General features: G+C 37.8%; 1 non-coding gene across 1 annotated transcript; it reads right to left on the reverse strand.

The window, feature by feature from the left end:
• LOC145122989 (small nucleolar RNA R71) lies at positions 1–107 on the reverse strand. Its single transcript, XR_013714870.1, has one exon. It is a non-coding gene; the product is annotated as a small nucleolar RNA R71 (small nucleolar RNA).
• Between the last annotated feature and the right edge of the window lie 15,002 nt (positions 108–15,109).

Here is a 15,109-nt window from a genome sequence, read left to right on the forward strand (position 1 = left end):
AAACTCAAGAAGGCAATAGCCAACTTTGAGCAACAGCCGGGGGAGTCACTATACGAAGCTTGGGAGCGCTACAAGGGATAGTTAAGGAATTGTCCTCAACATGATCTAAATGTTCAACAAGAGATGTCAATTTTCTACGATGGGGTCAATGTTATGACAAGACAACTCCTTGACTCTCAACGGCCATTGAAAAAGAAGAATCCAAGGGAGGTCAAGGAGTTAGTTGAAGAATTTGCAAGACACTCTCGTGAGTACCACAACCCAAGACAAGATGGAGCAAAAGATAGTGGGGGTACGCATTCTGAAGAAATGGATGCTATGATGGCGATGCTCAATAATATGGACCGGAGATTGACACAAATGGACCAATTAATTTGTCACACCCCGGCCGTCGGCGGAAACACCGGGCAGTGTAACGTCATTTCTCGTATCATAGTTATCAACTTCCTGAAAACACATGCATTTAAAATACGTCAACATAAAGTTGGTGAGTCCATAGGTTTTGACTCCATAAAATAATACATTTTCGACATTCAAAAGTATAGTTTTGAAAGTATCATTTTGACTCTCCAACATTTAGTATGTATATTAGGTATAATAGTTTACTTATCAATTAAGTGTTATACCTAAACATTCCTTAATCCTAAGGTATAAGTAAGGGGAAACTTATACTTAACATTAATACTTGTATATGACAAAGTATAATGTTTCTAACAATTTGCTACCATGAGCTTGTAACCGCTGCTATGACATAATACCTCTGATAGAACACACTCATGATTTACCATGAGAAACAAACACACTCATGATTTACCATGAGAACAACACCGTACGTTTCATCGACGCCGGAACAATAACAAATAAAAGGATAGTTCATCACTTGCTTTTGGTTGACTGTAGCTAACAGTCACAAGTGGGGTGGTCAACCCGTATACTAATTATACACGACTTCCTCGCTCACATGGGATTAACGGTTACAGTTCAGAGGATTTCCGCTAAGATCCCCAATCTTAGTTGATGAATACAATTACTCATGTAGACTTTGACGGCTTCCTATAGCTCTAACAATAAAAGCATCTGCATGTCTAAAACTCTAAGTTACTAGACTATGCTTTTCAACATTACTCCTAACTTCATAATATTTAGGCAGTATAACAGCTATATCTTGAAGTATAACCAGGTTTTATCTTGACCTAAAACCAATAATAACAACATATAAAGTTCCTAGTTTTATCTTGACATAAAACTATCAATAACAATACCAAGTTTTATCTTAACATAAAACTAACAATAACAACATATAACATATCTAGTTTTATCTTGACATAAAACTATTAATAGCAACATACTTCATAACTTAACATATAGAACTTCCGAATATAACTTCGGAACTATATCACACACAACATATATATAGAATCCTAAGTATAACTCAAGATCTACATTAGTAAATTAACATACTAATAAGTTGATATTAGTTGTATATATTCAAAATATTATATTTAGAACAACCATACCCCGGCTATTATAACTATATACTATCATATAGACATAATAATAACATATATATAATATCTAGCATGCGTTTTCCCCTGAAATATTAGAAAGTGGGGCCGTGAAACTCACCTTAGTAGCGTGATTTTATGTTATCTAAGCAAAAACGGTCAGCGTACGATGTTGTCGGGGCTCGGGATGCAAGAGGGCTTCAACAAACGAAAGAGAAGGAAGGAGATCAGGTGTACTAAGCCTTGGGGTCGAAATTTCTATTTATAGGATGATTTTTGGCCCTCACGATGTGAGAAACTCATTATTCACGTCGTGAGTTTCAAGCTTATCTCTTCGTAGACTTGTCATCCGTCTTGTAGCTTCCGAAGGTGGCAAAATGACTCCTCACGTCGTGAAATCTCAATATTCACGTCGTGAGTTTGGATCTTATCCCCTCCCAGCCTCATCACACCTTCTAGATCCGAAATATGGCGGTTTGACTCCTCACGTCGTGAGTTTTTGTGCTCACGTCGTGAGTTCAGTCAAATTAGGGTTTCTGACTGCGAAATCTTCGGAAGGCCATAACTTTTGCATACGAACTACGTTTTTGACGTTCTTTATATCCACGCGTAGGTAATTACGAGTACTACAAGTCTCTAATAGATTACAATAGCTAATTCTAAGCTTATTTTAAATTCCTCTTGTTATAAAGATTTTATAGTGTTCGGTTTATCATAACTTCTTCACGCGAAGCCAGATTTCGACGTTCTCTATATTTTTGAAATCGCATGGACGTATACTTTGATTTATACTATAAAGTATGTATGAAAGTTCATATTTATATTAGAATTATCATGAAATACATAGTAAGTTTACTACATTACTAGTTTTAACAAAATCATATTACATGATTGGTATAATCACATGTGATTGTTATTGACCTACTTTTGACTAGTGTTACATTCTCCCCCCGTTGAAGTAAATTTCGTCCCGAAATTTATTTTGTACCAGGTTCTACTGCAGGGTCCTGGATAACTTCCCTGCATCCTGTTACGAATGCCCTGCCACGGCCTAACTTCCTTGACTCCTTAACTTTGGACATTCCTTCTTGATATGTCCAATTTCACCACACTCAAAACACGCTCTTCCTCCATTATAGCCTGTTCCAGTGTTTGTTCCTTGATTTTCTGTTGTAAGTGTTTTGCTCCTGCAGAAATTGGCGGTGTGTCCCTTTTTCTTGCAGTGAGTGCATATAAAGCTGTTACCTAGATGGTGACAGCTACACTGATTGCATTTTGGGAGCTTTCCTTCATACTGTTGTGGTTGTGTGGGTATTGCAGTTGTGGCTGCATAATTACTTGCCACATCTTGTCTCTCCGCAGATGATTGTCTGGGATTCTTCCCATTAAATTTGCACTTGTTCGTTCCAGACTCGGGAGACTCAGCTATAAATCCCACTTGGATTTCTGTGCTGGTTAGCTGATGAGCTATACGCTTTGCACTGTCATATGTTGTAGGCTTCGATGCGATCACCATTCCTTTGATTTGTGATACTAGACCCCAGATATATCGCTCGATCTTCTTGTATTCTGGGGTTACTAGTGCTGGACACATCACCGCAAGATCATTGAATCTAGCGGTATAAGCATTTATCTCTGAACCCTTCATGGTTAGGGTCCACAGCTCCTGCTCCAGATTTTGTATTTCCTCTCTTGGACAATACTCCTCTATTAACATCCTCTTCAGCTCTTCCCATTGCATGGAGTTTGCAGCATCAATTCTTATTGTATTAACATGATTGTTCCACCATGTTAACGCTGCATCAGCGAAGGTGCATGCAGCAAATCGTACCTTACATGCGTCCGGACAGAAGCTTATTTGAAATACTGATTCTGTCTTTTCAATCCACCGAGTCAAGCTAACGACCCCTTCCGTTCCATGGAAGCTCTTAGGTTTGCAATTCATAAAATTCTTGTAGGTACACATTCTGGCGGTCCCTATATTGCCTCCTCCTCTTGTGACATTAGCAAGAGCTGCAGCGATTCTCTGAGTTATGATTTCTTCAAGTTCTGCTGAACTCATTGGAGGGTTTATTTCTAGTGGTGGTGGTTGCGGTTGTTGTTGTTGTTGTTGTTGTGGTTCCGGTCGTTGGTTCAGGTTTAGCCGAGCGCTACTTCTTCTAGGCATTTTGTTTAGTTCCTATACATTTTGGATCACGAAGTGTTTAGTCTATTAAATATTACTCCCAATTTAAATAGTTCATATGATCTGATCATAATAAAATATAGTTGTACACCTACACCTAGTTGTGATAAGATCTATGCACATATGAACTTTAGTTGGAATATCTGACCTAAATCCTTGAGATCAAAAACATTTCGGGTATTTAGGTGTATTCTCATCGCGGGTCCGAGTCTTCATATATGACTCTATATTTATTGTTTGTTGTATTCATGCTCTATTAATTATTGTTCGTTACTTCAGGTCTAGCTGATAAGGTACCGGCCAGTCAGGACAGTCGAAGGGCATGATCATTTTAGCATATAGCCGTTCTGAAATCCAGCAACCCAAACCGACATGTCTATCCTTGTCACCGCTCCCGTAAGTAGCCCTTTAGTAGTATAATTAATAATGCTTTCTATTTCTAGGCTAAAGGATATACCTAAACCTAACAGAGTAAGCCCTAAACTATAGTCGTGCTTTCCTAAGAAAGTACTAATTCACTATAGTTAATAGCTCTGATACCAATCTGTCACACCCCGGCCGTCGGCGGAAACACCAGGCAGTGTAACGTCATTTCTCGTATCATAGTTATCAACTTTCTGAAAACACATTCATTTAAAATACGTCAACATAAAGTTGGTGAGTCCACAGGTTTTGACTCCATAAAATAATACATTTTCCACATTCAAAAGTATAGTTTTGAAAGTATCATTTTGACTCTCCAACATTTAGTATGTATATTAGGTATAATAGTTTACTTATCAATTAAGTGTTATACCTAAACATTCCTTAATCCTAAGGTATAAGTAGGGGGAAACTTATACTTAACATTAATACTTGTATATGACAAAGTATAATGTTTCTAACAATTTGCTACCATGAGCCTGTAACCGCTGCTATGACATAATACCTCTGATAGAACACACTCATGATTTACCATGAGAAACAAACACACTCATGATTTACCATGAGAACAACACCGTACGCTTCATCGACGCCGGAACAATAACAAATAAAAGGATAGTTCATCACTTGCTTTTGGTTGACTGTAGCTAACAGTCACAAGTGGGGTGGTCAACCCGTATACTAATTATACACGACTTCCTCGCTCACATGGGATTAACAGTTACAGTTCAGAGGATTTCTGCTAAGATCCCCAATCTTAGTTGATGAATACAATTACTCATGTAGACTTTGACGGCTTCCTATAGCTCTACCAATAAAAGCATCTGCATGTCTAAAACTCTAAGTTACTAGACTATGCTTTTCAACATTACTCCTAACTTCATAATATTTAGGCAGTATAACATCTATATCTTGAAGTATAACCAGGTTTTATCTTGACCTAAAACCAATAATAACAACATATAACGTTCCTAGTTTTATCTTGACATAAAACTATCAATAACAATACCAAGTTTTATCTTAACATAAAACTAACAATAACAACATATAACATATCCAATTTTATCTTGACATAAAACTATTAATAGCAACATACTTCATAACTTAACATATAGAACTTCCGAATATAACTTCGGAACTATATCGCACACAACATATATATAGAATCCTAAGTATAACTCAAGATCTACATTAGTAAATTAACATACTAATAAGTTGATATTAGTTGTATATATTCAAAATATTATATTTAGAACAACCATACCCCGGCTATTATAACTATATACTATCATATAGACATAATAATAACATATATATAATATCTAGCATGCGTTTTCCCCCGAAATATTAGAAAGTGGGGCCGTGAAACTCACCTTAGTAGCGTGATTTTATGTTATCTAAGCAAAAACGGTCAGCATACGAGGTCATCGGGGCTCGGGATGCAAGAGGGCTTCAGCAAACGAAAGAGAAGGAAGGAGATCACGTGTACTAAGCCTTAGGGTCGAAATTTATATTTATAGGCTGATTTTTGGCCCTCACAACGTGAGAAACTCATTATTCACATCGTGAGTTTCAAGCTTATCTCTTCGTAGACTTGTCATCCGTCTTGTAGCTTCCGAAGGTGGCAAAATGACTCCTCACGTCGTGAAATCTCAATATTCACGTCGTGAGTTTGGATCTTATCCCCTCCGAGCCTCATCACACCTTCTAGATCCGAAATATGGCAGTTTGACTCCTCACGTCGTGAGTTTTTGTGCTCACGTCTTGAGTTCAGTAAAATTAGGGTTTCTGACAGCGAAATCTTCGGAAGGCCATAACTTCTGCATACGAACTCCGTTTTTGACGTTCTTTATATCTACGCGTAGGTAATTACGAGTACTACAACTCTATAATAGATTACAATAGCTAATTCTAAGCTTATTTTAAATTGCTCTTGTTATAAAGATTTTATAGTGTTCGGTTTATCATAACTTCTTCACGCGAAGCCAGATTTCGACGTTCTCTATATTTTTGAAATCGCATGGACGTATACTTTGATTTATACTATAAAGTATGTATGAAAGTTCATATTTATATTAGAATTATCATGAAATACATAGTAAGTTTACTACATTACTAGTTTTAACAAAATCACATTACATGATTGGTATAATCACATGTGATTGTTATTGACCTACTTTTGACTAGTCTTACATAATTCATGCAATTAAAGTTGGGTGTGAACGATGTAATAGACCAAACTTGACTAAAGATTGCTACTTGGATGAGTATTGGAACAAAAGGGCTCAAGTTTGCTACTCGATTGGGGATAAGTATGATGAGGATTGGAAAAAACCAAAGAAAGAGTGGTTGCCATATGATGAATACAAGAAGCAAAAGGAAGAGAAATTTAAGCAGACAAGCCGAGGCTTCTATCAATAAGAGCAACCACCAGCCGAAAAGAAAATATACTTGGAAAACATGTTAACCCGATTTATGGAAGCATCCGAGAGAAGACATGATGATACCGATGCAGTGCTAAAGGAACACATGAATATGATGAAAGAACAGCACAAAATGATGATTGACCAGCAAGCTTCCTTAAGAAAGCATCAAGCATCGATTCATAATTTAGAAGTCCAAGTTGGTCAACTCACTACATTGGTGAATAACAAATTATCTCCACAACTTCCTGAAAAGAAAGCTCAACCTCATGTTATGGCTATTGATACAGAAGAAGAGGCAATCTCTGAATTTTTAGAGGCACTAGAGGTGGAACCAAAGCAGCCCGATCCAAAGCCGAAGAAGCCGGAACTCGAAAATGAAGAATCTGATGGAATACCCAGTTCACGTCGTGACCCCGCTATGCTCACGTCGTGGACCCGGTTTGAACATAAAAATTTTGTATCTATTCCAGCTTATAAAACGCCTTTGCCATTCCCGTCCCTAGTTAATCTTAGTTCAACTGGAAAGGGAACATCTGGAGTTTATTCAACAAATAAAGGGTATTCCTATTAATACTCCTTTTATTAATTCATTATCAAAAATTCCAGAATACGCGAAGTTCCTACAAGATCTAATAGACACTCGACATGAATTAAAGAAAAATTCTAAGGTCATTCTTAGTGAACAAAGCTCAAGAACTGTATTGGGAGAGTTGCCCAAGAAGATGGGAGATCCTGGCCGCCTCACTCTTCCATGTAAGTTTGGTAACAATTTGAAGACTTATGCTTTAGCCGATTCCGGGGCTAGAATAAATTTGATGCCATTTTCATTTTATCAAAAGCTAAATATTCAGAAGATGAAGGCTACAAAGATGACCATCCACATGGCTAATTGTTCGGTGACTCACCCGAGGGGAATTGTTGAAGACATATTGGTTAAAATTGGGAAATTTGTTTTCCCATTTGACTGTGTGATTATGGATATGAAAGAGATGCTAATATCCCAATCATTCTTGGTCACCCTTTGCTAAATACTGTTGGCGCTCTAGTTGATGTTCGTGAATCTAAGCTTACATTGAGGGTTGGTGATGATAAGGAAGATTTTGGAGTACAAGATGGATTTCAAGGATATGATGTTAAAGGTGAAGTGTTCAATATTGATGAAGATGATGATGAGCTTGTAGAATTAAAGAAGATTATGGAAGAAGAAATCAAAACAATTCAACAAGTCAAACAAACTAAACCAAGAGCATCCGTTCCGTTTTTCGTTGAAGTCATTGCCTACACAAAACCAACATCTTTGATAAGTGAGGAGATTGATGAAATGTCGAGTGATAAAGAAGAAGTTACATCAAAGGTGACTAGTCTAGTGGTGAAGAAAGAGAAGGATACTATGGAGCTTAAGTGTGAAGACAAATTAGAGACTAAAGGGATAAAACGCAAGCTCGATGGAGACGAAGTCAAGGCTAAAAAGGAGAATTCTAAAAAGGCGTATATTCATCGAGTTCAAGCTTACAAGAGACGTTTCAAGGAGAAAAAGATCCAAGTGGTGGACTCTTCTGATGATTCAACGTAGGAGGCACGGAGTCCAGCTCAAGACTCCTCAAAAAGAAGTGCTTCTCGGGAGGCAACCCGAGTTTGGTTTGCTTTTTTCTTTTTCTTTTTAGTTTTTGCATTTTTAGTTTTAGGGAAATCGATCATATCATCCAAATCACTTTATACATAATATAACACTGAGTGTGGGGTCACTAAAAATTAAGTGGTAATAATTAAAAAATCTAGTTAATAGACAAATTTGGAGTTTATAATTAATTTCTTGATCAGAAAGTATTCACGACGTGAATCATTATGATTCACGACGTGAGTCCAGGTTGAAACGGACAATATATTCCTTAGTACATTATTAGTCCAGCCCACTCCATGTTACAGTCCTATATAATTAAATGGCCCAATTTTTCATTTTAGTCCATATTAGATTTAATTAAATGGCCCAATTATGCAGCCCAAACGGAATCACGACGTGAACCCTTTAGAATTCATGATGTGAATCCTGAAACACACAGGACCACAAATTAAAGACAGAACCCATTTGACCTAGTTCATTTCTTTATCTCCCACGAAGTGAACGTGTTCCCTCTGGTCCCCCCTATTCGCGATTGCGGCCGACATTCCTCATATTCTTCTTGTGCTTATGTAATTCACCATTCTAGGTAAATTAATCTTCTTCACATTGTTTATTTTTGACTTATTTACTAGATTTAGGGGTTAGGGTTTGCATTTTTCTTGAATCTTAAAAATCGATACCCTAAATCTGTGAATTTCTTGCTGCATGTTGTTGTAATAAGTTTGAAATCGCCCTAGGAGTAAACCCCATTAACATTGTTGGCCCGAACTGATTTCTGCCTTGACCGATTCTGACTTCGATTACGAACTCACGACGTGAATTCTTAGGAATTCACGACGTGAATCCTGGGACTTGACATTTCCTGTTCTGTTTAATTCTAATATTTTGGGATGTTTTTGTTGGCTGTGTTTTATGATTATTTTTGCAGCAATGGCTCCCAGGAGAGAAATTCCGACAGGGGTGTCGAGTTTACATCCGTTCTACAATTTCCCAACAACAATGTCCCAAGACATTTTGATCCATTGGAACAACCATTTGGGGTGGCTTTACAACCGTGAGATTGCTATTGCCCCTACAATTAATTGGGCAAGGTTAAGGGAGGTTGGGCTTGTTGATCGAATGTCCCAGTATCTCACAAAAATATTTTTGGGAGATGGTTTTTCGTTTACTTGTTCGGGGTGACTTAATCTTTTCCGCATTTAAGAGAAGGTTTATAAGGAATTTTGTGTGGAGTTCTTCTCGACAGTGACATTCCACGAGAATGTCCAAGACCCTCATTATCAACGAGCTTTGGTATTCCGTCTCGGGGGAGAGTACCATGAATGCAGCCTTGTGGAGTTTTCTTGAAGGGTGGGGATATATAACCCCCAAGAGGCAATGACTCCTGAGTTTGGCATGTTCTTGAGGGAGGCGGTAAGAAGTTATACAGATGGTGTTACGGGGTTTAATTTCTGGCACAACATTGCTTCCAGAGTGTTTAACTCCGGGGTATCACCGGAGAGCAGCATTCGGTCCCCTATCCACTGATTTATCACGTTTTCCATCAACCACAGGAGTCATGAGGATAAAGTAACGAAGCGTAATATGTTTTTCTTATGGTGTATCTTACAGCCAGGAGTGTGTTGCAACATTCCTTACTTTTTGGCACGCTTTCTGGCTGATTCTGCTGCTGGTTCTCGCCCCGGGAACCCTATCTGTGGAGGGCAATTCATTACACGTTTGACCCGATCGTATGGTTTGCTTGTTCCTGATATCACTCGTTCATGACTTGCATGGATGGGAATGAGTTTAGCATGGGTTATTTGGAGACAATTCGAGTTGTTCAGAACTTTGGATCTCACTAGGGTATTTTGGCATCAGATGATGAGGGTGGTGACCAGTCGGGTGATCAACCCAAGCAGCAGCCACAACCACGGCCAAGGAGAAGGAATGTGAGAGGGAGAGGTGAACGAGGACAACCGGTGCACCAATAAGCACCCATTGGAGGACCCAACTTTGGGGATGATATGACAAACTATTTTGATCAACTTTCGTTAAGCGTGAATTGGATTGGGGGTACAATGGAAAATATGATCCGACATTTCCATGTTGAGCAACCTATTCATTTGGGGAATCATTACCCGATTTCCCCTCGGTGGAGTGAATATAGAAACCAAGGAGGAGATGGAGCGGGTACAAGTGGAGCGCATGATGATGATGAGGATGATTGATTTGACTTTATTTTATTTAGTTTATTTGGTTTTTATTTGTTTGAAAACTTTGAAACACTTGTTGGTTTATTATTATGTTACCTTTTTGTTCTTTTGTTTGTTTGATTACAGCTTGCTAAGGAGTTTTGGTAAGGGAGTAAAGTCGAGTCAAGAGTTGTGTTCGTTTAGACAAGTGTCGTTAGAGTCTAAGAAGTTAAGAATCAAGACCCACAATTTTAACTAAGTGTGGGGTGAGTCAAAAGAGAGGATAAGTGTAGAGAAGAGTCATAAAATCAACGTCTTAATCAATTAATACATTTGTTTGAAGTTAAGAGGTGAAGACATAACAGTTTTCTCTATGTCCAGTACTCACGACGTGACTCCCTAAAATTCACGTCGTGAGTAAAGTTTTCACGGGTTTCTACTTTCCACGTTTTCTCGATTTCACACCGTGGTCCTTATTATAATTCACGACGTGAATCATGTAGATCAACAAAGATGAAGCCCATTGATGCATTTTACCACATGGGTCACCACTTTTCTTCTTGGGATTGTTATGAAGATTATTTTGGCTCGGTTTCTTTACCATTTAATGTGGCGTATGCTTTCCCACATTATTCTTCTTTCTTGGAGATTTACACCACCTTTGTTGAAGTTTGAAATCTCGATTCCATATTTTATTGACGCTTATTACATCTTTCGCGAGATCAAGATCCACGTTCATATTTCGAAGAAATTCCACATTCGAGATGCACATTTTGTCCACACTTATGGAGTTCGATCACGCCACTATCCCAGGGGAGTCTGTTCCTTTTTCTTTTTTTTATCATTTTTATTTAGTTTATGCATACAATGAGGGCATTGTATGTAATAAGTGTGGGGTAGGAGGTCGAAAAAGTAAATTAGTAAATTGCTAGAAATCTTAGGGAATTTAAAAAATTTCATAGGATTAAAATAATAATCTAATATTAGTTCTAGTAATAATAATTTGAACTTAAGTTTCTAGTGTTTCATTGGGATGATCTGATAAGAGCTCAAATGTTTAGTTGAGCCGATACACGTTATAGTGCATTTGTGGCCTCCTTTATTCTAGTGAAATCATGGGACAAAAACATAACCTCGCTTAGTTTGAGGGATGCAATACGTTTAGCAGTCTGTACCTGAAATGTATTCAGGAAAGCTTATGTAGTCATTGCACATAGACTAATATCTTAACCAATAAGGGTTGAAGTAAAGCGCCCCTGCTTAAGCATGTAGGTTTTTTGAGTGATATAAAAAAGTGAGTACATGTAGAGAGAGAGAGAGAGAGAGAGCAATTACCAAAAAGTGAAAAATTGAAGAATTTTTGGAGCATAAAAGTATCAAAGTATGAAGATCAAAGATCGAAAATTCTAAAGTTTCAAAAGTTGAAGATATAAAAATCAAACATAAAAGTTGGTGAATTCAAAGAAATCAAAGATCAAAATATCAAGAAGTGAAGAATTCAAGAGCTCCATATTGTGGTATCTTCTAAAAGTTGTAATTCTCTAGTTTATGTATGCTTGGGTGGCTTTACAAAAATACCTTGAGGTTAGAAAGTTTTCTGTGGATGGATTCGAAGGGTTGCATAAAATGAGCATTGTTTGAAAGAAGTGGGTGAGTGTTTATGAGGATTGTGAGTATTTAGAATTGAGGGGGGTTACTTAGGAAAAATTGTAGACACAAATGCATGCGTTGAGGTCTTTGCATAATGACTGAGTTTGAGTTGGATCGTTCTATGTGATGTTGGTGATTAAGGTTTGAATTAAAAAATTAGATTTGCTTGAGGGCAAGCAAAGAACAAGTGTGGGGTATTTTGATATTGCCATATTTATACATATTTTTAGGCAATATTTATTTACGTTTTTATTAATATTTTGGTTATTTGCATAGAATAATTGTACTTATAAGGATAAATTGTTATTTGCAGCCAAAGTAAAGCATTCTCGAAGCAAGGGACTAGAACTGACAATATTTGGAACTTTGGAGGCTTGAAGGGAAGAAGGATGAAAAACTCCGCAAAAAGACGTACTCACGATGTGAGTAATTAGATGTTCACGACATGAGCAGAGTATTCCAGAAGATATACATCCGGGTGAAAGAGTCCTTGTCAAATACGGAAACTCGCAGTCACGACGTGAATCCATATGTTCACGACGTGAACTCGGTAAAATCAGATACTATAAATTCTCTTGCTCATTACGACTTGAGGAGTTTTTTGGGCGGAAGAAAAGGGTTTTAGAAGACGAATTTATGCAGAAGAAAAGTCTTGGAATAAGGTTTTCAACACCAAAAGAGTTGAGGTTCATAATTAGTTTAATTGTTGATACTTGAACATGTCTTATACTTTGATTTATGCTTGTTTAATTACTTAGTATGTCCAGCTAAATCTAGCTGCTTCTGTTAGCTACATGAATCTGGAACTCATGGTTTTGATGCATTAGATTTGACTTTACTTGTTGGCAATATGCTTGTGTTGATTGATTTTACCTAGCATGTTTAATTTAATATTTGATTGCTTTAAATTCTTGTTCTGTGTAGTTAGTGAATACAAATTTGCATGAATTTGAATACCTAATAATTCAATGAACACTAGTTTATTAGAGCTAAGATCAAACCAATCTTAGATAAGTAATTGGATCATTGAATTAAGTTGTGCTAGAGAACTCATATTATGACTGTAATTGTGTTTTGATTAATTAATCTTACATGGCTACAATATTATTCTATAATTGATTCTGTCTTAACTAATGTGTGACCATACATAGACTTACATGAATAAATTAAAGTTAGTAGATTTAGAACTAAATTGCTAATACTATTTTAATTGGTACCAACAGTAATTATCATAGCTAAATTATAAATCATTGAGGGAAAGTGGATTCGAACTAAGAGAAGTGTTTTTAGTAATTGATTGAAATTGAGTAAAGTTCGTCTGATCTTGTAAAATCAGATAAAACCCTTTTAAGCTGTTAATAATTAGATTACTTTAGAAGTAAGTAGATTAATTAGTTAACACCGTTCCCTGTGATCGACACCCGACTTACCCAACTATTCTATAATTCGACTAGGTACACTGCCTAGGTGCATTTTAGTTAGTTAAGTTAGTTAGGTTATAAATTATAAAAGTAGTGGGTACTTTTGTGCACATCAAGCAGTCAACGCTGCTACCGCTCAAGTTGCGCCAGCACCAGCTGCTCCAACCTCATCTGCGCAAACAACTACCAAGCCTTACTCTGGAACCTTACCAAAGTGTAACAAATGCAACTACCACCACAATGGCGAGTGCAGAGACCTGCAGTGTACCCAACTGCAACCACAAGGGGCACACCGCCCGATACTGCAGATCTCAACCCCAACATAACCAACAACCAAACAACAACAACAACAACAACAATAACGCCAGGGCCAATCATACTTGTTATGGATGTGGAGGAACTGGCCATTTTAGGCAAAATTTCCCCAAGGCCAACAACCAAGGAGCAGGAGGATCAGGCAGGGTCCTGACATTGGGTCAAGGAGAGGCAGTTCAAGACCCGACGGTTGTTACTGGTACGTTTCCCCTCAACAACACTTACGCATGCATTCTATTCGATAGTGGGGCTGAGCGGAGTTTCGTGAGCAATAAATTAAAACACTTACTAAAACAACAACCCCAAAAGCTAAGCGAAGCCTTCACGGTGGATATGGCTAATGGAGAAACTGAAACAACCAAAGACGTTTACGTAGGATGCACGTTAACATTAAACAACCACTCATTTCAAATAGATTTGATGCCAGTTAACATTAGGACTTTTGATGTGATAATCGGCATGGATTGGTGAAGCCCCCACCATGCTGATATTATATGTCACGAGAAGGCCGTTCGCCTTCACATCCCCAATCACGAAACCCTAGTAATCTACGGTGATAAACCTGGTGCCAATCTACGTCTTATCTTGTGCATCAAGGCACAAAAGTTCCTGCACAAGAAAAATTATGCCTTCCTCGCCCATGTTATGGATAAAACAAAAGAGGAAATAAACATCAAATATATCCCAGTGGCATCAGACTATCCGGATGTATTTCTTGAAGACCTTTCGGGAATACCCCCAGAAAGACATGTCGAATTTCGAATCGACCTAATACCGGGAGCCACATCAATTGCCAAATCAACCTACAGGTTAGCTCCCGCCGAAATGCAGGAGTTATCCAGTCAATTAAGCGAACTTCTGAACAAAGGATTCATCAGGCCGAGCTTTTTACCTTGGGGAGCTCCGGTCTTGTTTGTCAAGAAGAAGGACGGATCCTTCAGACTGTTTATCGACTATCGGGAGTTGAACAAACTCACCATCAAAAATCGATATCCACTCCCTCGGATTGTTGATCTATTTGACCAGCTTCAAGGAGCGAGTTATTTTTCTAAAATATATCTAAGATCCGGTTACCATCAGCTACGAGTCCGGGAAGAATATATTCCAAAAACAGCTTTCCGAACTTGATATGGCCATTTTGAATTCGTTGTTATGCCTTACGGTCTGAAAAATGCTCCCGTAGCATTTATGGACCTCATGAATCGAGTCTGCCACCCATTCCTCGATAATTTTGTAATCTATTTCATTGATGACATACTTATATACTCTCAAAGTAAGGAGGAGCACGGTCAGCATCTACGCCAGATCTTGGAAACTCTGAGAGCCGAAAAGCTATATGCAAAACTCTCCAAATGCGAGTTGTGGATTCGCAGTGTGAACTTCTTGGGT

This window comes from Lactuca virosa, chromosome 6 (assembly GCF_052849685.1).
Source record: "Lactuca virosa cultivar CGN04683 chromosome 6, Lactuca_virosa_CGN04683_v6, whole genome shotgun sequence".
NCBI classification, from domain to species: Eukaryota; Viridiplantae; Streptophyta; class Magnoliopsida; order Asterales; family Asteraceae; genus Lactuca; species Lactuca virosa.